This window comes from Zootoca vivipara, chromosome 6 (genome assembly GCF_963506605.1).
Source record: "Zootoca vivipara chromosome 6, rZooViv1.1, whole genome shotgun sequence".
Classification (NCBI taxonomy): Eukaryota; Metazoa; Chordata; class Lepidosauria; order Squamata; family Lacertidae; genus Zootoca; species Zootoca vivipara.
In genome coordinates this window covers 20,101,456-20,109,514 of record NC_083281.1, presented here as the reverse complement: position 1 = coordinate 20,109,514, position 8,059 = coordinate 20,101,456, and positions in this window count along the sequence as shown.

Sequence of the window (8,059 nt, the reverse complement as noted above, 5' to 3'; positions counted from 1 at the left end):
TTTTTGGAAATGTCTGCAAATGTCCAAAGGCATTGTTAACAATAATTCTTTTTAAAGTGCCTCTTTGAAGGACTCTGCATGTGATCAGAGGCACTGTACAGGTGGGTGTAAGTTGGTGTAATAAAAGGAAGGCATTCAGCACATGCTCACAAGCAAAACCTGCAATGAGTTTCTGGTTCCTCCAGGTCAGAGTGAGAAATACTATTACCATCCCCACCATTTCCTCTATCTATCATCTACCATTAATTTTTTTTGTTTTACACTTTAGAATACTCATTTAAACATCCATAAAATATCAATGACTTCCCTTCTTCTCTTTCCATAGTTTATTTTGCACATCATAAATCCCTGCATATTTTACAAAAACTAAACCATTCAGTATTCCGTTATTACATCCATCAAACTTATTTACACTGTTGGATTTATCTTAATGCTGCCAACGTTTTCAAGTGTACACAATTTCCCACCATATGTTCAATAAACATTTTCCAGTCTTCCCTAAACATATGTTCTTCTTGTTCTCTGCTTATTCTATATGTATCATCCCCACCATTTCCTTGCCCAGCTACTGTCTTAAAGAATAACTTAAAAGAATGAGTAAAGGTAAAGGTAAAGGGACCCCTGACCATTAGGTCCAGTCGCACTCATCTTGCATTATTGGCCGAGGGAGCCGGCATATAGCTTCCAGGTCATGTGGCCAGCATGACAAAGCCGCTTCTGGCAAACCAGAGCAGCACATGGAAACACCGTTTACCTTCCCGCTGTAGCGGTTCCTATTTATCTACTTGCATTTTGATGTGCTTTCGAACTGCTACGTCACAGGGATTCGAACCGCTGACCTTCTGATCAGCAAGCCCTAGGCTCAGTGATTTAACCACAGCGCCACCTGGGTCCCCTAAAAGAATGAGTAAGAAATTGCTAAAGTTGATTTGAAAGGGAAATCAGTTAGGAGGGATCTGGGGAAGTCCCAGAAATAATGGTTTGAAAGTTAGAAGAATGTTAAAAAAAAATCATAGGTACTGTTATTGTGTGTATTATCTTTTGTTTTGTTTTGTTTTGTTTTGTGTGTGCTATGTATTCTCCTTTTTTCTCGTGAATGTATAAAAACAATAAAAATTATCATTTTAAAAAAATAACTTTTCCTTAATACTTCCTTGGGCTCCACAGGAGTGGTCTGCAGGGTCAAATGTAAAGCATCCATCATTCTGCTTTCAAAAGCAGTAGGCAGATAGCTCTGGGAAGCTTACAAGTACAGAGAGACAGCCACCTGCCCTTACATGTCATTTTCTAGCATCTGTTCTCAGAGAGAGCAGGCCACATCTACAGGACACATTCAGAGGACTGTGACGGCTTCCCTGAAAGAATCATGGGAACTGTGTTTGGGGTGGTGAGAGTTCTTAGGAGACCCTACTTCCCCTCACAGATCTACAATTATCAGAGCCGTTTATGAATCAATCCCTCTTCAGAGAGCTCTGGGAATTGTAGCTCTCCTTACAAATCTCAGCACCCATAACCAATGACAGTTCCCAGGTTTTCCTGGGGGGAGCCATGGTTGTTTAAAGTAATATGTCAACTGCTCTAAATGTATGGTGTGATCTGACCTGTTTACCTGTATAATACTAATCTTAATAACTCTCTCAGGTGCCCATACTAAAATACGCCAAACAGAGAGGTGAAAGAGGTTTCTGCAGACTTAAGGGAACCCGCAGAGGTTTGCATAATTATATACCTATATCAAGGGGAGGGGAAGAGATCATTCTTTCAGCCACTCTTACTGTGGCCACAGTCATGCCATACATTTAGAGTACTATGGCGTAATTTCAAAGAGTCATGACTTCCCTCAAAGAATCCTGGGCGATTGTTTGTTTGTTGTAGTTTGTTAAGGGTGCTGAGATTTGTTAGGAGAACTACAATTCTCAGAGCTCCCTTATTCCCTTGTTTCTAGAGTGGTTTAAGAACCATCTCCTCATCACAGGGAACTCAGAGGAGAATAGGGTGGGGGGGGGCTGTCCTAACAACTGTCAGCAAACGACGGATCCCAGGATCCTTTGGGGGAATCCATGACAGTTTAAAGTGGTTTCATAGTCCTTCAATTGTGTGCTGCGAATGTGGCCTGACTGTTGGGTGTTTTGGTGGGATAAAAAAGACCCAGGTGGTGCTGTGGTTAAACCACTGAGCCTAGGGCTTGCTGATCAGAAGGTCGGCGGTTTGAATCCCTGTGACGGGGTGAGCTCCCGTTGCTTGGTCCCAGCTCCGCTCCTGCCAACCTAGCAGTTCGAAAGCACGTCAAAATGCAAGTAGATAAATAGGAACCGCTACAGCGGGAAGGTAAGCGGGATTTCCATGTGCTTCTCTGGTTTGCCAGAAGCGGCTTTGTCATGCTGGCCACATGACCTGGAAGCTATACGCCGGCTCCCTCAGCCAATAATGCAAGATGAGCGCGCAACCCCAGAGTCGGTCACGACTGGACCTAATGGTCAGGGGTCCCTTTACCTTTACCTTTAAGGAGAGAATGAACACACTCCATCATGCAATGACTAACAGTCATAGAGACTCACGCCCTCTGAGTCTACCTTGACCTTAAAAGCAAACATCTCTATCTAGCCCTCTGGCATCATCACATCCTGTGGCAGGGAATTCCTTTCAGTTAATTATGTGTGATGATGTGTTACTTCCTTCTCCTCTCTCTCTCTCTCTGTGTGTGTACAGTATCTGTGTGTTTTGGATTGTGAGGGAGTGTCCTGCGCTCTCATTGCCTAGTGCCCTGACAGGACTTTCTGTTCCTTGTGGGGCAGAAAGAGAAAACAAGGGCGTATGAATAGGCTCCGTCACCCGCTGCACCCCGGACTTTGCACTGACAGCCCGGCTGGCCGCTTGCAGAGCTGGGTGTGTTTCTTCCAAGCTTCTCTCTCTCTGTCAGCTGCCGCTGTGGAATGCAAGGAGATAAAGAGCTTCAAAGATCCTCCGAACCACTTAAGAAAGGAGTTAATGGGTTGGGGGCTCCAAGTTCCCATGTTTACCTGCTCAGGTGTCACACTCACCTGATCCCGCTTTGCGTATTCTCCCAGACTGAGGCATCTTGAGGAATAATCAGAAGCAGGACTAGCTAGTCACATTCCTTTTGCTTCAACGCACAAGCCGGCATTCACCCAGCGCCCTCAAGCTTCCACCACCGCTCCTAGACAGCTTCCTGTCTGCCTTGAAGGCATATTCTGCCATTCCACCATCAAGATTATTACTGTATTTTTTACATCTCCCCTTGAAGTCCTCCCTCTAAGGCGCACCAGGATGCAGGCCGGCTTGAGGCTGGTAAGGTGAGCAAACGATGGGACAGGTTGGAACGGGCAACCCCAGTCGGCAAACAAGTAGACCTGTAGAACAGGCAGCTGGTAATCCTGCCTGACATAGTTTTAACTGTTTAATTTCCCAAAGAAGAACCCTTAGGATGTAGGCTGGTGTCCATTTGGACTGATAGGGTGAAAGGCTGGGAGGTCAACAGCAGGTGGCGCTAGAGACAACAACAGGCAGAACCAACTAATTCTACTTTGGGTCTCTGGCTTGCAGCTGAATTCTACAAGGGGCAACACTGAGACCAAAGAGAAGGAAGCTGACAGGCAGGGCCACCCCCTGGACAGATTGTAATAAAGAAGGCAGGAAGTTTGGGGTCTGGCTGAGGTTGGTGGGGCGGTACCCCATTCACCTGAAGGGATCAGCCTCCAGTGCCTTAGAATTATAGCTTGGAAATGGTGCTGGGAATCCAGGGTGCCTGGGGAAAGGCACAACTTTAGTGTGGAATTGTTGTGCTTCGCTCTCCCAGTTTGTACGGGGCATCCACATGGCTCTGTCATCCTGGGGTTGTCATCCTGTATTTTCCCTTCTTTTCTGAGGCCTGCAGATTGGGGAAGCTTTTGTATCCCAAGGGCCATATTCCGTCACAGGCAACCTTTCGAAGGCCACATCTCTGGGGTGGGCCAAAGTGGGCACTGCAATGGGTGTGACTTCAGCCTTTGGTAGGGAGGCTGCGTTCCAGCCATGCAAAGGTTTCTGAAAACGCCCTAATCATACTGCCAGACCTCACCCAGGCAAGCAAGAGGTATTGTCACATTTCAAGGATGCATTCCAGTTTTGCAGAAGAACTTGAGGAAGGTGTGGGGCAGAAAGAGGGGGGGCATAAACTGGGGAAATGGGTGTGTAGCCCAGGGACAGACCATGGCCTGAATTTAGGGGGCTGCATTTCACCTCCAGGCCTGAGACCCCCACACCTTGCCTTAGAACGAAAGTCACCCACTTGGAACCTGTGAAGATGGTGACCCTGGGAAGGTGCCCAAGACTCTGAGCTTTCACTTTTCTATTTTTTTAAAAAGGAATTCTCTAGCCCTTCTAGAAAGAAAGTTATGGGTCGAAATGTGCAGGTTCCTTCAGAGCTTGTGTGTGTGTGTGTGTGTGTGTGTGTGTGTGTGTGTGAGAGAGAGAGAGAGAGAGAGAGAGAGAGAGAGAGAGAGAGAGAGAGAGAGAGAGAGAGAGAGAACAGTATTCTGTGATTCTCCACAATCTGGACCAGCAGAATGTAGTTGACTTTCCACAATAAGCAAAAGATTGTCAGGGGTGGCTGTGGTGGAAAAGCTAAACAGCTCTGACCTGAACCCCTAAAAATGGGCCTTCCTCCTTCCTAAAAAATCTCAACAACTCTGACCTGAACCCCTAGAAAATGAGGCTTTCCTCCTCCCTAAAAAAAGCTTAACAACCCTAACTCTAACCCTGAACCCCCCAAAAGTTTTTAACTTTGTGAGTAGATCGCAGTCTCTTCGGAGTTGGCCACCCCTGGTGTAGACAGACCAATGTTCTGACTTGGTATAAAGGCAGCTTCCTGTGTTGCAAGCAACGAAAGGGAAAGGAAGCTCAGTCTGCATAGACTGGGCATGCCAGGTCTATGAGCACCAGTGCCCTCTGTTGCTGACCAACAAAAGTTTGGAAGACACACAGCTGTTTGTTGTTGTTTGTTTGCATTTTGCGGCTCAGAAATCCAGGCAGACATTTGGAGCGAAATCGGTGCCACTCTGTTGGGACTACTTCTTTAAGTCCTGGAGGGAACTGGAACTGTGCATTTAGTTTTTCTGCCTCCTGTTCAAGGTTGGAACTTTTTATCTTACAAAGAAAGGACCTGCGGATTTAAGCTTGTCGGTTGCTGTCTGCCTGTCTCAGGAGACCACGGAGGCGTGCACCATTGAGGGTGAGGTCAAGCTGTTGGACGGTGGTAGCGCCTGCTGTGGCAGTAGAGACCGATGCGGGAGAGACATGTTTTGTTGCAGCTGGGGCAGAAGGCGGCGTCTGGTTGTGCTGCTGCAGATGAAGCATGGTGTTTCTTCAGAGACTGCACCAGCATGAAGCGAACCTCTCCTCCACTCTTTTCATGTCTCTCCTGTTTCTGGGAGACCAGCAGGAAGAGGAGCTTGTCACTGCAAACTAACCAGGGTCTTTTCCACTTTCCAGGGAGAGTCATGAAGCAGGAGCAGAGAACCTCCCAATGGACACCTGGCCCTGGAGCAATGAAGAGGAGTCTCCCTTCAAAGGCTTGCCCCCCTTGCCTAAAGTGTTTCGAGAGCCCAGCTTGCCTTCATTTTCTCTGCCTGGGGAAGGAGAGCAGGAGGCAGCCCAAGAGCTTGAGGGGAGCTGCCCCGGCCTCCAAGACAAGATCGCCTGGGTGCATGGTGAAATGGTGAGGCCCTCTTTAAGCCAGGAGATGCCCTTCAGGTGCTTGTTTGGACCACAACTCTTGGGCCATTGTCTATGATGGTCCTGCTTGAGAGCCAGTGTGGTGTAGTGGTTAAGAGCAGTAGACTAGTAATCTGGGGAACCGGGTTCACTTCCCCGCTCCTCCACATGCAGCTGCTGGGTGACCTTGGGCTAGTCACACTTCTCTGAAGTCTCTCAGCCCCACTCACCTCACAGAGTGTTTGTTGTGGGGGAGGAAGGGAAAGGAGAATGTTAGCCGCTTTGAGACTCCTTCGGGTAGTGATAAAGCGGGATATCAAATCCAAACTCCTCCCCTCCTCCTCCTCTTTCTTCCCATTGGCACCTGGGAGGCCATCTTGAGAACAGGATGCTGGACTAGCTAGGGCACTGATTCAACAGGATGTTCTTATGTTCTTACAAGTTGGAGTCCAACAAGATCTGAAGGACACTGTGGTGGTGTTGTTGTTTATAAAATTTGTATATCGCCCTTCATCCGAAGATCACAGGGTAGTTCACAACATAAAAAATAAAAAAAATTGAGAGCACAAAACACAAACCAATACCCCGCCCCCAAACACATTTGAAAGGCCACAAATAGTTACAAGGCCCAAGGCCTAGTTACAGAGGATTGTTTTCACCCGGCACCTCAGGATATGTAACGAAGGTGCCAGGTGAGCCTCTCTGGGGAGGGGAGTCCGCAAACGGGGAGCCACCACAGGAAAGGCCCCGTTCTCGTGTTGCTACCCTCCAGACCTCTTGTGCAAGGGGCACATGAAGAAGGGCCTCCGGGTAGGTAGGTATGGAGAGAGGCGGTCCTTGATGTACCACGGTCCTGAGCCATTTAAGGCTTTATAGGTCAAAACCAGCACTTTGAATTGAGCCCGGAAACTAATGGGCAGTCAGTGCAGCCGGGCCAGGATCGGTGTAATACACTCAAACCGTCTTGCCTCGGTGAGGAACCTTGGCCAGTGGTGGACCTATATTTGGGGGGCCCTGAAGCTTGAATTGTTATGGGGGGGGGTCTTCACTACCAGCAACAAGGTCTGGGTCAACACCAGGGGAGGGGCGTTGCTGACTCTCAAATTTTGGGGCTGTTGAAATATAGACAACAAAAACGTAACCATTTTTGAGTCATGTGACTCAAATTGTGTCTTCCAATTTTAAGCAATGTGGGATAAAGTTGCTTCTGGCTACATGATAAAACTTCTCCGGGCTATGTGCACAACACAGATTTGCAAACACATTTAAAGCACATCCTCCCCCAAAATCATGGGATCTGTAGTTTGTTCAGGGTGCAAGGGACTGCAGCTCTGCAAGAAGCTTAAGCTTCCCGTGATTCTTGGGGGGGGGGCAGATTGCATTAAATGCTTGGTGCGTATACAGCCCTTGTCGTGCATATATTTCCAGGACTTTGATAGAGAATGAAAACGATTGCTTTCTTTGCTGTGCAGCTGAGATTGCGGTGGGCTGACCAGGCACTTTTCCGCCATCTCTACACGCTCGCGTTGGAGATCCAGGACCTGAAGGAGTTGCAGATGGAGATGGAAACTTTCTCCAGGGAGGAGCTGCTTGTGGACGAGCAAGGCCACGTACGAGACACCACCAGCGCAACCACGAACGTCCACTCAGCGACCGCTTTCGAAATGACCATCTGAAAATTGGGGAAGCTGCAGCCAACTCCGATCCATCCTTACTCACGTGCAAACTGTGATCTGGCGCTCCAGTCACCAAGCAATGAACCTGTACAGTATCTGTGAATTCACCTTCAGTCCCGAGATTTGGAGGTGTTGGCTTTATAACCCTGCCTCTAGAGACAATTGGGCAGCCATTGCGCAGTATTCAGCAAGTTGCACCTTTGGTTTTGTTTTTCTCACTTCTGGTCTATGTAAGTTGCACCAATGGGGCTTGGATTCAACGTGGGCCCGGCCGGGCCGAGGGGGTGCAGGGGGCAGCCCCAGGCATTTGCATTGAAGGTGGGGCTGTGACCCTGTGTGAGGGTGTAAGGTACATTTTGTTGGGAAAAGAACTGTGTGTTCCCTTGCCAGCCGTTAGAATTTTATTTTTCTTTCCCTGCTTGTTCCTTGCATTTTTTTTTCATTCCCAGGCCTTATCTCCCAGAAAAAAGTGAGGGAGGTCTGGGCTGTTGCTCAGGCCCTCTGCCTCAGAAGTGGGGAGAGCTGGGGGCTGAGAAGTCTTCTCTAACAAACTTTTTAAAATAATATTGAGTGCTTTGTTGGCAGGTTTTTCCACTGAATTATACTGCCTAGCTATGAGCATTCTGTAATGGCTATACAGTGGTGCCTCGCTAGACGAATTTAATTCGTTC